Genomic DNA, 13,724 nt, shown 5'->3' on the forward strand with positions numbered 1-13,724 from the left:
TCTCTCTCTCTCTCTCTCTCTCTCGTTTTGTGGGTGTCACTGTCTCTTAAAAACAAAGTACCCAAGCAATGTAAAAATTTCCAAAACCACTTGATCAGCAACTTCAGGAGAGTTATTCAAGAGAAAATTTCAGAATCCAACCCTTGGACTTGCCCAACTCAGCTCTCTCACAGTTGCTGGGGCAGCAGAGCAAACATTTGTTTCCCTACAAGAATGAGCAGAGAATAGCAATTCCTTCAATCTGTTATGTGTGTAATTTGAAAGTTTGTTTGGGTTTTTTTTGAGTTAGTTTGTTTCTTTTTTTTTAAACAACAAGTACAAAATTACTGGAGTGACCTTTAAAATAACAGCACAGCATCAGTCAATGCCCCGACAGCAGGTTATGCAGTCTTCCCACATACAGAAGACTGGAGAAATGCAGCAAACACACAAGAATGAAGAACCGATATTCTCCTTGTCCTGTACCTTCCAAATGAGATTAGGAAGCTCTTGACATCAGTAACAAGTAAAGTCTTGTGACAAGCATCACTGATTTCTTTTGAACAGAGCAGGAGAAAGACACGGGAGCCATACAAGATTACTCTCAGAGTTCTTGCTGCTCATATGGGTTGAGAAGCGAGTTTAAAAATAGTAATTTCTCAGCATTGCCTCTCAAAAATAATTATTTATTAAGCAAGTCCATCATCTCTTTTTACTTAGGTTTGGATGTAATATGCATATCTGTTTGACATAACAGAACAACGGTGACTTTGGAGTGCAGTCGGCATGACCTGCTACGCAGAATGATTATTTAAGTCAAGGCTACCCCATGACAGCCATGTCGCAGGGTCATTCAAGTAAGCAGTAACAACATGACCGCTTTTCCCCCGCCATCTGGCTAAGTTTGAATAAAAGCTCTCCCAAGGTCCTTAGCAGCATGCTTGGCGCAGACTCTCGACTGTCGCTGTTGCTGCTGGGTGGGTTGTAGATATGGAGGCTTATTGAGGGAATCTCCTTCACCAGGGCTTTGACCCAGACACAGGAGACACCAGAGAGCCTGTCTGGATTACTCCAAGAGAGACACAAGAGAATTTTGCTGGCTTTCTGTGCTCTGAAATGCTAGTGGAGCATTTTGCTGAAGGACTTCACTGGAAACTGCTAAGTGGCTTTTAGGGGTGCTCCTGCTTACAAGGCAGGCTTGTTCCTATTCTTACAGGAAGATCATTCTTCTTGTAAAACAAAGAGAATAGCAAGCCTGGATTCTGAGTTTGAGTTTAGCACTCAGAGGTAACACTGCTCTTAATTCAGCAAGCAGTTATGCTCATATGCCCCAGCCCAGTCCCAAGGCAGGATTATATTGCGATAATGCAGTTGATCTTTCCAGCCCTCGATACAGGACGTCTTATTGAGTATTTGGATTAAAGCAGCAATAAGGATATAATCTCAGAAGTACTATCACATATACAATTTTAAGAGGATGGATTATGCTCGGCTATGTAAATCATCAAGCTTAGTTCAGGCTAAAGGTCTTAAATTTTCTAAAGAGCTGCACAAACACACAAACCCCATGTCTCACAGCCTCACTTAATCCAAACATGAGCAAATGGAAGCCCTGTATCTAAGAAACCCAGCGTACAGCATTTAGGATACAGCACAGCTACATACAGCTGTAGGTTGTTGTATGTACTTTGGACCAAGAGGAGAATAAATCGAAAAAATGTTTCCCTAAGGAAAGCATTAAGGGTGCATACTGTATTACGCAGCATCGTGCTGTGCACATATGAACCCATTAATACTGCAGCTGCGCGCTGCCATAGATGGGCCCAGAAACCCAGGAAAAGATTTTCAGCCTGATTCAAAATCCCATGGGAAATTAATAGATATGGGGATACAGCACCCACAGCAGCCTACATAGCTACAAGCACACACTGGAAGCGCTGGGTGTTTAGAAGAGGCTCCATGCCCAAGTACGGTGCATTGCTACAGTCCATCTCAGAGGTGATAAAAGGTAAATACTAAGCAACAGCATCACCTATAGAGCAGGTGTATCTTCTACAACAAAACATGGATGACAGCAACGTATGCAAAGAACATTTCCTGTGGTAAAGCCTGGATCCTAGTACTGACAACTTGTAATCATAAAGAATTGTAAAGAATCACAAGTAGTTCTAAAGCAGAAAAGATCATGTACGGTTGTGTCACCTCCAAACTGCTCACACCGAAACCCAGGTCCAAACCTGTGTCTGCAAGGTAGAGAGTGAAAAGGAGCACACAGCGAAATGATCACTGCAGGACTCTTAAAGCACCCATCCAGTGCCTATCCAGCAGTCTCCCCCAAGGATACTGCCATTTCAGAGGTGCAGGCAGGACTTGCTATTGTTCCTCGGCTGACAGCCAATAATTCACATCTATCTCAAATGCAGCAGAAACTTCCAGGACAGGAAGGGAAAACTTATCTTTTAGCTACTGAAGGATGCCACTAAGATGTTTGCAGCTACATGTTTTCACTTGAATCCAGACTGACAGGACTTTCTTTCGCCAACTCCCCTCTTTTATCTTTTTTCATCTCCATGTCGAAAAGAAGTAGGGGGAATCTAACGTATCTAGGGTTTCTAAAATTAAAAAAGGAGAAAAAGAATACTCTAAAACAACTGCCTATATTTATAACTATTTTATTTGTTGCAGCCAAGTAAATATATATGCTGTTTCAAGAGTGAAGGAAGACATGTATCCCTGAGTAATCATTTCTTTTTAAGCTAGCTCTTACACAGTATAAGCTTCTTGACCAAGACACATTTGTTTTCATTTAAAAATGTTAGTGGTTTCACAGATCTTACGCACAATTTAAACATGGGATAAAACCAGAGCAATTCCCAACTGAAACCATCAGTATATGTCCAACACCACTATTGCTTCTGTTGTTTTTACAAAAAGAATAGAATCTCCAATAATTAAATGACATATTCAAACAGAATAAACTACTCTGTTCAGCCATAGCTCTTAGTGCTATTTTAGTAATATCTCAGATCAGTTTTTATTCTGGCTTTCCAGGTTCAAAAGGAGAGGGAAGTTATAGTGTGACCTTAAGTATATTTGAGGATTTTGCAAATCTTGTGGGGAGAACACCACAGCAAATGAGTAGGGGTGCAACATTACCAGGAAGAGGTGAGGATAGCTCAGACCTTATCTATGCTGTTTGGCAAACCCAACAGTGCAGAGATAGCAGCCAGCTGGCAAATCAGCACATGCTCTAAATCAGTCATAGCACATCCTGCTTCTTGCCTAAATCAGAAATGGACAGATGGGGCAAATGGGAGGAGAAAGGTGGGAGGCGGCAAGTCAGAAAGCAGGGAAAAGAGATATAGAGGCTGTAGGACATGATCTGACAAGCCAGGCATTTTTTTTCTGGTTTTTTTTTTTTTGTGTGTGTGTGTTGTGTTTTGTTTTTTTGGTTTTGTTTTTGTTTTTTTTTTTTTTAAAAAGAACATTTCCTATGCCAGCAGTGACCGCAACAACATCCAAACTATAAATTTGGCTGCCACTCCTCAGTGGCACAAGGCTACACTGAATTTGGGGAATTGAAACATAACATTTTACCATTTTCAGAAGCTTCTGGAAAAGCAAAATATAGTAAGAATTTGCAGGTTAAAAGAGAAAAGAGGAGAGGGAACAATTACAACAGTAACTATTAATTAGGGAAGTCCCAGCAAATCTCCAGAAACTCTTATTGCTTTCCACTTTCAGTCTTCCATAACCATTGCAAAAACAAGCATATCAGATTCCAATGTAATTAGTGCTATTTTATGCCCTTCAGCAGGAACTGCTCAGCATAAACTCTCAGAAGTAGCTAAAAATGCAACTAGAAAAACATACTGATGGGGAAAAACTACTTGGGGCTTAACAGCAGAAAGGTGTCAGTGTCTCCCAGCTATCACTCTGTAAGACCACATCTTCATGCTCCTGGCTGAATTAGTTTGCCTTAAATCAATTTGTATTCACACACATTTTATTAAAAGTAAAGTTGGCATCATGTGTCACAGTAATTTATCCTTTGGATGCAGGAACAACTGCATTTTACAGCAAGTTTATTCTTTTTAGAGTTTGTACAGATATAGACCACACCACTGTGTTTCTGATACTTCTTAAATCAAGTATCAGGTGAACTGTTCATACCCCACGTTCAAAGACCCTGTTATAACACTCACAACCATGATGCCCCCTTCACACTTCCAAGCAAATCTGGAAGAGAAATGCTATGTTGTAACTACACCTTCACTCTTGCTCAGTGCACGTGGGAATAACACAACAGGATAAGCAGCCCCAGACCTGACCTCGGTATCTAGTCAAAGGAAAGAAACTGTAACGTAGCACTTAAAGGACAAATGTCCGATGACCTCCAGAGGTCCCTTCCAACCTCAGCCATTCTGTGATTTTATTAATAATTTGTTGCCGATAAAAAGCAGTACAATAACTATGCTGGGTTCTGACACAAATGCACAACTACATCATATTTCAGCTATTCCCTGGAACCAAATAACTAACGCTACACTGGGCAGAATTAGTTGTCCCTACAGATCTTTCTTTCCTTCCTTTCCCTGGTTAACTATGCCCCAAATAGCACCCATATGAAAAACCTTAAACTATAATGCTCAGTTCCTTTTCTGGCTTCTGTATAGTGTTTTCCCTTGTTTCTTCTCACTCACTCACCTGCCGTGAGCTTCCCCACTCAAACACAGCAGGGTAAGGATGCTTGGGAACACCTCAGACAAATCAAATATCACACTCACAAAACCTTAGTGCAGACCTTTACTAAGCAAATGTAGGCTTTGTTTGAAGAGCGATGGGTTAAAAGGTAACGTCTTTCATGGACTGAAGGGTTTTTCAAGAAAACTCATCTTTCAAACAAGACTTTTGAGTTTGACCCCTAGCTGTATCTCAGGTGATAAATACAGGGCATAGATGGAGCAGAATACCAAAAGGACCTGTGCATCACTCACGCTGTCTTGGCAGTAGATACCTGCCTGTAACAGGAGGCAGGATTTAACAAACCACTACGTTACAGTCTTTTGTTTTGGAATAAAGGGACTTACTATTTGCAAGTTTACCTTCCACCATGAAGAAGGAAAGATATCCTCCCTGTACTACAGGAACTTACCTAGAAGCTGGTAAGTGGTGTAGGAATTACTGAAGAGCTCTAGCACCAGCAAGTCTCAAGGCAGACAACGTCAGGCACGCCAGATAAGGATGTAGGCACAAAAAAATATCAGGAAGATCTTGCATTTGTTTGAGGTTTGGGAGCCCAGCTATCTTTCTGAAGCAGATCCTTTAATTTGTAGTATTTTTTTTTCTATATGAATAAAGGATTCAGAATAAGGTTTTTTGAAGAGCCAGCAGTTAGTTAGAAAAGACACTGCAATGTTCAGAGTTTTACTGTTTAAATTTCAGCTGCAGAATTTCTTTCCTGGCATAAAATAAAGCCAGTCAATGGTGAAATAAAATTTAGACAATAAATTTAATTATTTTATTAGCATAGACATAATTGAAAGACAGCAGTATGACAACTGATAAGAAATAGTAGAATTAATTGAGAAGCTGTTTCCTCTCCGCGTATCAGACAAATACAACTTGCAACACATTTTGCTACTGCTAGGTATACAATGAGAGGAAATATCAACTAAATCAAGTTTGATCACTTCAGGCTTCTTTATCCTACGATCCTCAGAAATCCATTTTCCCAGAATAATTCAGAAGATGAAAGTGCTTAAGGTTGTTGGTTTTAAGAGTTTATGAATATTCTTTCCCCATTTTTACATGTAGACCATGTGGTATCAAAATGCTGGATCCCACTAGAGTCCAACTTCTGGATGACATCCTCCAATTAATACTATTCTTACGGAGTCTCAATTTTATCTCCATAGCAATAGTGAGCTCTTTGGGTGAAAACCACACTGCCTTATTTGAGCAAAAGATTTTTTGTGAACAGAAACAGTCTCTTTAAATACAAAATCCCCAAATACGTCAGAAAAAATGTGGAAGAGCATACACAGTTCAAAGCCTAAACTTGTGTAGCTAAAAGGAACAAAAGTAATCACTGTTACTTGGAAAATTCCTTCAGTGCTCCAAGGCATTCCAGGCATAGTTGGCGGTTACTTAGTTTCTACAGACAAAACTAATTTTTGCCAACTCACTCGGGGGGGAGGGGGTGAAGCCCCCCAAACCAAGAACTCAGGCCGAACAGCAGCTTTGTGGGTTTGGGGTGTTTTCTACTCAGAGCTAAATTTTCTGTATTGTTAGTACAATAATCTGCTTAGTCCTGACCACATTCAAGTGGTGCATGTATCCCATAAAGCTTGTGTTATGACAAGGGGATTACAACTTTATCCTTTTGTTTGTAAACACTTAGATGTTGGGATACTATTGTGCTCTAGAGAATGTTTGGTGAACAGCCAGTACCCAAACTTTCAATTACTATTGTGAATTTCAATATTTTTTAACAGAGTCTGATGTAGCTACCTTTTTATAACCACAGGAGGGAGGAAAAAAAAGCCCTCTTATGATTTGGCAGCCTATTAACTCCACCAATAGATCTCCAGATGGAAACACGATGGTCCTAGCCCTGGGATTTGGCAGAAAACCTGTTCTGCCTCTGGGACAACTGCACAATTTGCTTTAGTCAAACATGCTCTCCAGCCAGCCCAGGAGCTGCGGGATGAGCTCCCGAAGGGGCAGATAGAACAGCATGTGTGTGTCTGTATATGTGCATAGGTGTACAGAAACACATATGATAATCTCGTTCTAGAGCATCAGCTAATGCAGGCATCTATACACACAGCGTTCTCATCCAGGATAACTTTTACCTTAAGGCAAGGGCCTAAAAAGCCAAGTCACTGTTATACAGGATTAATCCTAGAATGATCTACTGTACACTAAGGAAAGCAAAGGGTTTACACTAAAAGCGAGCATTAAAATGTCCGCACAAGCCATAGGCATATAGGATAAATATAAAGTTAGAGAATTTGAAAAGGAGAGCCATGTTGCAGACTACCAAATCATTGGAAAGCATTTTGGAGGAAAATCTCTACACCTGGTAGAATAGCTAGTGGGATAATTGTGTAGAAAAGCCTTCCTGATGTGGACATAATTACATGTGGTGAAGATACTTTCAATAACAGTATTTTACAGAAGGGGGAAAACAGTCTGTGTTTTTACAAGGCATCTTGTTCTGTCGTACAACAGAGTCTGTACAAACAGTGGTTGTACGAAAATAATCGTGCCATTAGAATTACTTCATCATACTTATAGTCAGGGAAAAAAAAAAAACAAAACCCCAAACCCTCAACAATACGACTGTACGAAGAGTAAAACAAACTCAACAGGTCAGAGTCTGACAGCTTACTTTGAATTCTTCAGGATTATCATCAGAGCTACCCTAAATGTCACAGCACCAAATAGCTGATTCTGTGGTTCCCTTCTCCTGCAAAAAAACTCAGAAAACCCTTTTAGCTGTGATATTAGAATCAAATAGCTTTTTTTTTTTCTTCTTACTAAACTACTGCCTGAAAACATACACATGCAGAACTTTTCACTCAGAAGTGAGGGCTGGGTTTTGGGGGGATTTGTTTTTAAAAAGCATTTTACTTTCCAATTACATGAGTTTCAGCCTGCCCCCTTCACTTTCCCCAAGCCACAAGGTCCTTATTTCCAAGAGGATCCAAGACTCCCAGTTCAAGGTTTTGTTCACACTGTTAGCCCTAATTCCTGTCAATACACAGAATTAATCTGCAATTAATGCAGAAACTGTGTTATAAAGCCCCAATTTCAGAACAGCTACCATTCTGAATTTTTTTTAGATTTTTTGTGAGCAAGTTGACAATTCATCATGCAACACAGTGCAACTTGTCTAATGCAAAGGTAAGCTGCAGAGAAAGAACTGCGTTTAGACTTCCTTTAACTCCAGCTTCCTCATCGTAAGATTTTAAAATGCCTATTTTGAAAATGTAGGGTTTTCTTACATTTTTTTTCTTGGATAGCAGGTGGGATTTGGAAGAGTTCAAGACAAAAACCATGAATGATGAAATTCTTTATTAGCAACTTTCTTCAACACTTTGAGATTAAATACACCAAATACATTCGCAAAACAATAGGAATATTATTTCAAACACAAAGAGAATTTTCACCATAAATTTAATACAGATTTTTTTTTCTTTGTGAGGCATTTCCAACATCAAATAGCCGTGCCCTACTTCTACAGCCTTCTGCCTAGAAAAGTGGCTTTGAATTCTGCGTGTGCATTTATGGCAGAACCAGGGCAGAGGACCTGTCTCCTGGGGCGGGGGGGGGAATCTTTCAAACCACCTTTTTCTGTATCTGTTTTCAGTCTAGAGCAATATTTTTTGAAAGATTTGTCTCACCCCTCTCACCTCAAAATGATCGCAAGGCTTACTGCAATTCCTTTTGCCAGATGGTTTTTCTTACGCACTCAGCAAAAGGGCAAAAGTTGGGAACAAACCAAACCGATGCCAGTACCTCCTCCACCGACAGAAACTGCACCAGACAACCTCCTCAGGCTCCCTCCCTGCTCACTTCCCCTGTGCAGGATTTGAGAGCTGTCAACACTCCCTCACTTCAGAAAGAAAAACATGCTGACATCCACAGAAATTTCTACGGGGAGTCTACTGGCAGCTAGAAGTTGAAAATAAAGGTGGGAAAGGGGGGTGGCAGGAGAGAAATGTCCTGTATGAGCACCTAGGAATGAGAACAAAATTTTTTTAATCCATGAAAGGGTATTTTAAGAACTCTTTCAGTTCCACCCAGCCCGGTATTTCCTCCTTTTGTAGGTCAGCCAGCTGTATCATCCAATTCATAAACTCATTAGAGGCCCTACCTTAAACCAGTTTGAGTTTGTCTGTCTTCCTTGAAAACACAAATACATCATCCAGAATAATTTTGGAAGACAGTTGATTTTTTTTTCCACAGACTCAGTTGTATTTACACACACACGTACCTATACACAAACGTGTGCATCCAATATCCTTTGACAAAAAAAGTATCTACTTCAGCACCTCTCTGCTTCAAACAAGGAAGAGAAAAAGAGAACAGTCCGTGATAAAGAGCAAAAGCCATTTGCAGGAGTATGAAAGGATCTGCAGCCATGGAGGCTTCAAGCCTCCCGCGTAGCCCACAAACTCTTCACCCTCATATTAAGCAGGCAATCACTGCAAGTTACAGAAATTACTGTAAGGACTCTTCAACACAGGGAAACAAATGATTCATCGAGAGCATTCAGAAAATTTTGGTAATGTTTTCTATTTCTTTTAAATACGCACTAACTCCTTCTAAACACAATGTGTAGAAGAGGTGTCCCTCCTGTGCTTAAGTGTCTCTGAGCACTTGCTAATTCCCTATCTACTCTCCTTCCACTGAATTACTTAGGCCATGAAAAAGCTCTACAGTATAACTCCTGCTACTATACATTTTCTGCTGTAAAGACCCACATACCCAAAGAACTTAAAGTCATTTATCTCATGATTGTCCATGCAATTTATGTTAGATAATCACAAAGACTGCAACTCAGGAGACACCTTCCAGCTTGGTGGTCTAAATAATAATTCAAACTACCTCCTTCAACTTGTTTTTTGGTTCCACAAATCTGCCTTGTCTTCAAGTGAAGAGTAACATCCTCCTCTCTTTGGAAAGGGTGATGCCTGTTTGAGGAGATGCATGGACTCAGTTCTCTGACTTCTTCAGCAAGTCCACCAGACACTAAGGAAGTAGGTAATGTTTGAAACAGCTGCAGTTCAAAAGGGAACATTGATTTCTTTACAAAACGTGGCCACAGCAATCTTAATGGTACAGTTTATATACGTGCAGTGTATTTACAAGGTTGGGAATTTCATTTGGTATAATGTCCAGTTACTTTCTGAATCTCAGTGCAATTTCAGCATCATTGGGTCTTCAGCTGTTGAAGATGGCAGTTCTGGGCACATGCACAGTGCAGAACTTTATACCTCAGAGTCATTCTTGGTGCCTCCAGAACCAGGCAGATAAGTCTATTCACAGCCTGTTTTGGATCCAACTCCAAATTAGGGACTCGAGCAGTGTTTAAAACTACACACACATACACTGGAAACCACAAATGATGTTGATCTAATTGTGTATGGGGAGGAGGGAGAAGATAAGAGCTATAGGCAAGAAGGGTTGGTCATTAGCGTAAGTTATTTGTCTTGCCTCCATGATTCAGTAACTGCCTGAATTTCTTTACTTCAACACATACATGTTTCACGATCACAGTGGTAAGCCAGAGGTTGTTGCACAATATCTATGTGCTCTCAGCTCAAACCTCCCATCAACGACCAAGGAGCCTGGGAGGTAAAAGAACAGCACAACGCATCTGGACCACTCTAGTAAACAAGGAATCCGCAAACGGCAGCTTGTCAAGACACTGGCATCTCAAAAAGAGCACTTCAGAAAAATCTTGACATATATTAGAAGCCTCAAACATTCAGCTATAGTAAAATTAGTGTTTGATATCTCTCAAAAAAGAAAAATGTGTCATACTGCCTTTCACTCTTCCCAAGAGCACAGACTACACACCTTCCCTCCCCCGACCAACTCTTTCAATACTGTCTATATTCCTCCAACCCATTTTAGCAAACTCGACTGATAACATGAAGATAAGAAAGCAGGCAGCAATCAATACCGCTGTCACCATCCCTGGAGGTATTTAAAAGACGTGTAGATGTGATGCTCAGGGACATGGTTTAGTGCTAGGTTAACGGTTGGACTCGATGATCTTAAAAGTCTTTTCCAACCTGAACGATTCTATGATTCTAATATCCACTTTGATGTTTCCCATATGCTGAATGTCAACAGAAATTTGAAGCATTTTGGCATACGCTGATACATTACTTTTTCTTCACAAAAATTTCAAGCCTTTTTACCCAGCACTCTATGCAAGCTCACTCAAACAGTTCAGCAGCCGCAAGATTACAGCTCTGCCATGAACGAAGGGATTGCTTTCCTCACCTACCCATATCGCCACTATAGAAAGCAGGAGTTACTTTCTGTTGTCATTTTTCCAAACTATAAGGATCTCTCAGGACTGAAATCTTACTACTAGAGTATCTGGCATGAGGAAATAAAGAAAATCTTTGTCCCAAAGAAACTAAGACTAGAAAGAACCATTAAGACAAGCAGCCTAGATCCCTCCATAGCCCTTCTGACTATTGCTTTTCAAGGTAACATTTTTGCACCAAGCTGCTCTTCTGCCTGACCTAGAAAAGAAATCCTTATCCTCAGTGTACCATTCAAATCAGCAGTTCTTTTCCCAGCACGAGGATGGGAAATAAGCTATAATTGACCTGTTTGCTGAGAATCAAAGGGAAAATACAGCATATTATGAAAATTACAGGCAAGCCTTCACCATGACAGCTCAGCTCCCATGTCCCGTATATGCCCTACTAATGGCTCCAGACTGCTGAAAAAATGTTGTAGTGCTCTAGGCAGAATTAATTTTTTGCTTAAACCTAGAATTGCATGAAAGTGTATAGATCTGCATCAAGAACTTGCTCTGAAGACAAACAAAAATAGCATTTTTGGAGTGAAAAGGAAAGACAGATCCCAGGCTTGTGGGCACACAATGCATACAGTAAAGCCAAGGTGCAGCTGAATGTACACCTACAAGGTACAAGGCTGAAGGTGCAGTAGACCTTAGCTACAGGACTAAAACATTGCTTGCATATTCAGCATTACCACTTCTTTCCCTCTGCAAAATATCAATTTATTCAGTATTTGGGGGTAAAAGCCTGACTATTTCTTCCTAAATAAGTGCTACTGGTGCACTGTAGCATTCCTCTGTGCCCTTAAATTTCCTAAATTCATCTTTTGTCCACATGATGAGGTTACACATCTGCTTTGTCTATTCTTCTCCCTCCCACCTCAGCAAATCACTGTGGTCATTTTTAAGTGTAGGAAATATTTTGTGAACTATTCTTGAGTCAACACACCACATAACTATTTCAAAGCACTGCAGTTCTTTCATGCCCATTGTGTTCCAACTGAAAGCTCTCATTTGGAGAATCAGATAATCCTAAAGTATTTAATTGGGAAGGTCATTTTGAATAAGCTTTTATTCCCTATTGCTTGTTCCAATGATCTTTATTTATTCTTGTGTACAAAAAATTCTTTCATTAAACACTTGTACCAACACCCATCACCTCCAAAAACAAATCTGGCAGTTGCTTAAGGGCTTGTACATTAGTGTTGGTAATTTATTCATGCTGGAAAAAAAATAAGAATCAGTAACAGGCATTAGCAGACAAGTATGACTAGTGGTACCAACTGCAGAAGCTACAATGTAGATAGTGTGAAAGCATCTGGCCCCAAATTAATTCAGAAGTTAGCTAGCTGGAAAAGGCATTGTAACTGGGGTTGGTAAAGCTATACATAATTTTTGGCTGACAAAACGTTCTTCCAGAGACTATGGCCTGCAGCGCTGTAAGAAGCAATCAAGGATTAAGTTATCATTTCACAGCTCTGGCAAGAGAATTCGGATATTTAGCAAGGTGAAACACGCACCATACACCATCGGTTATCCCTTTTATCCAAATAAATTGTGTCAGACTAAATCCCGCCATGTACTTCCCTGCCAACCAATCTCCTGGGCTCTGGACTCTGGCCAACGACTCACTCTTGCCAACTCTCATGTTGTCCCACGGCAGGGCAAAGAAGTGTTTGCAAGGAGGATACAATTCCCACCCTATGGCAGACTGATGGGAGACTGTTCCTAATACTCTTTTTAGGCATCTAAAAAGCACAAACATGAGTCCTTCAAACTATCACCAACTTATATCACACATATTAAGCAATGCCTGAATAAGGGATGCAGGGCTTTTAGACACATGACTAGAAGTTACACCCTGCAGGTTCTCAGCAGATTTCACTAAGTCTTTCAAAGGGAATTCAGGTAAATCCAGCAGCTCTGGCAGCAAACCTTTCCCCAGCAGCTTTGAAGCACCTACAGGCCAAGGTCAGAGGCACTGCTGAATGCGCAGCAGCTGCCAACCAGATTTCCTCCTTCCTCACTCTTATCACTAATTACTTCTAAGAGCTTCCCACAAACACCACCATCTATTCGCTTCCTGCACTGCTCTTAAACACAGAGCTGTTTATCTCCCCAGCGTGCCTTTTCTTTTGAAATCCCTTTCAACACCTCTCCCTCCAAAAAAAAACAACCAAAAGGCAACCACAAAAGAAGCCTTAAACCCTTTCACAACACTGTTTCTGGAGCAAAAGCTGTTTATGATTGTAGATATTAAAAAAAAGTCCTTTTCATGACATTGTACGTGTGCTGTGTTACATGCAGTTCAGGCCAATTAAAAATTCATTGTATGTTCAAGTGTCCTGAGCTGCGAGAATGCAGCTATCTGGCTATTTAAGTACCTACCCCCTCACTTATACAATACAAAGGACCTCAAAATAGGGAAAATAGCACACAGAACAGGGAACTACAGAGCTGGCTAACAAGAAATGCTGCACTAGGGGCTGCGTATGAACGAGCCTATACGTAGCCACCATGAATAAATGTATAACAACTGCAGGACAGATCCTATGTTAGTTGTGAACTCAAAGCTCAGAACCTTTTTCTGGACTAAAGCATCTACGATGTCCAACCTGGATGATAACAGTTGTTTAGCTTTTCTGTGAACTTAACCATAATAAACTGGCTTTTTAGAAAGTCCTAGTGA

The 13,724-nt window shown here is 40.4% G+C and overlaps 1 protein-coding gene across 5 annotated transcripts in view; it reads right to left on the reverse strand.

Moving 5' to 3' along the window:
* KIF13B (kinesin family member 13B) overlaps positions 1-13,724 on the reverse strand; it is a 129,654-nt gene that overhangs the window by 78,465 nt on the left and 37,465 nt on the right. The window lies entirely within an intron of this gene.

This window comes from Aquila chrysaetos, chromosome 15 (genome assembly GCF_900496995.4).
Source record: "Aquila chrysaetos chrysaetos chromosome 15, bAquChr1.4, whole genome shotgun sequence".
Taxonomy (NCBI): domain Eukaryota; kingdom Metazoa; phylum Chordata; class Aves; order Accipitriformes; family Accipitridae; genus Aquila; species Aquila chrysaetos.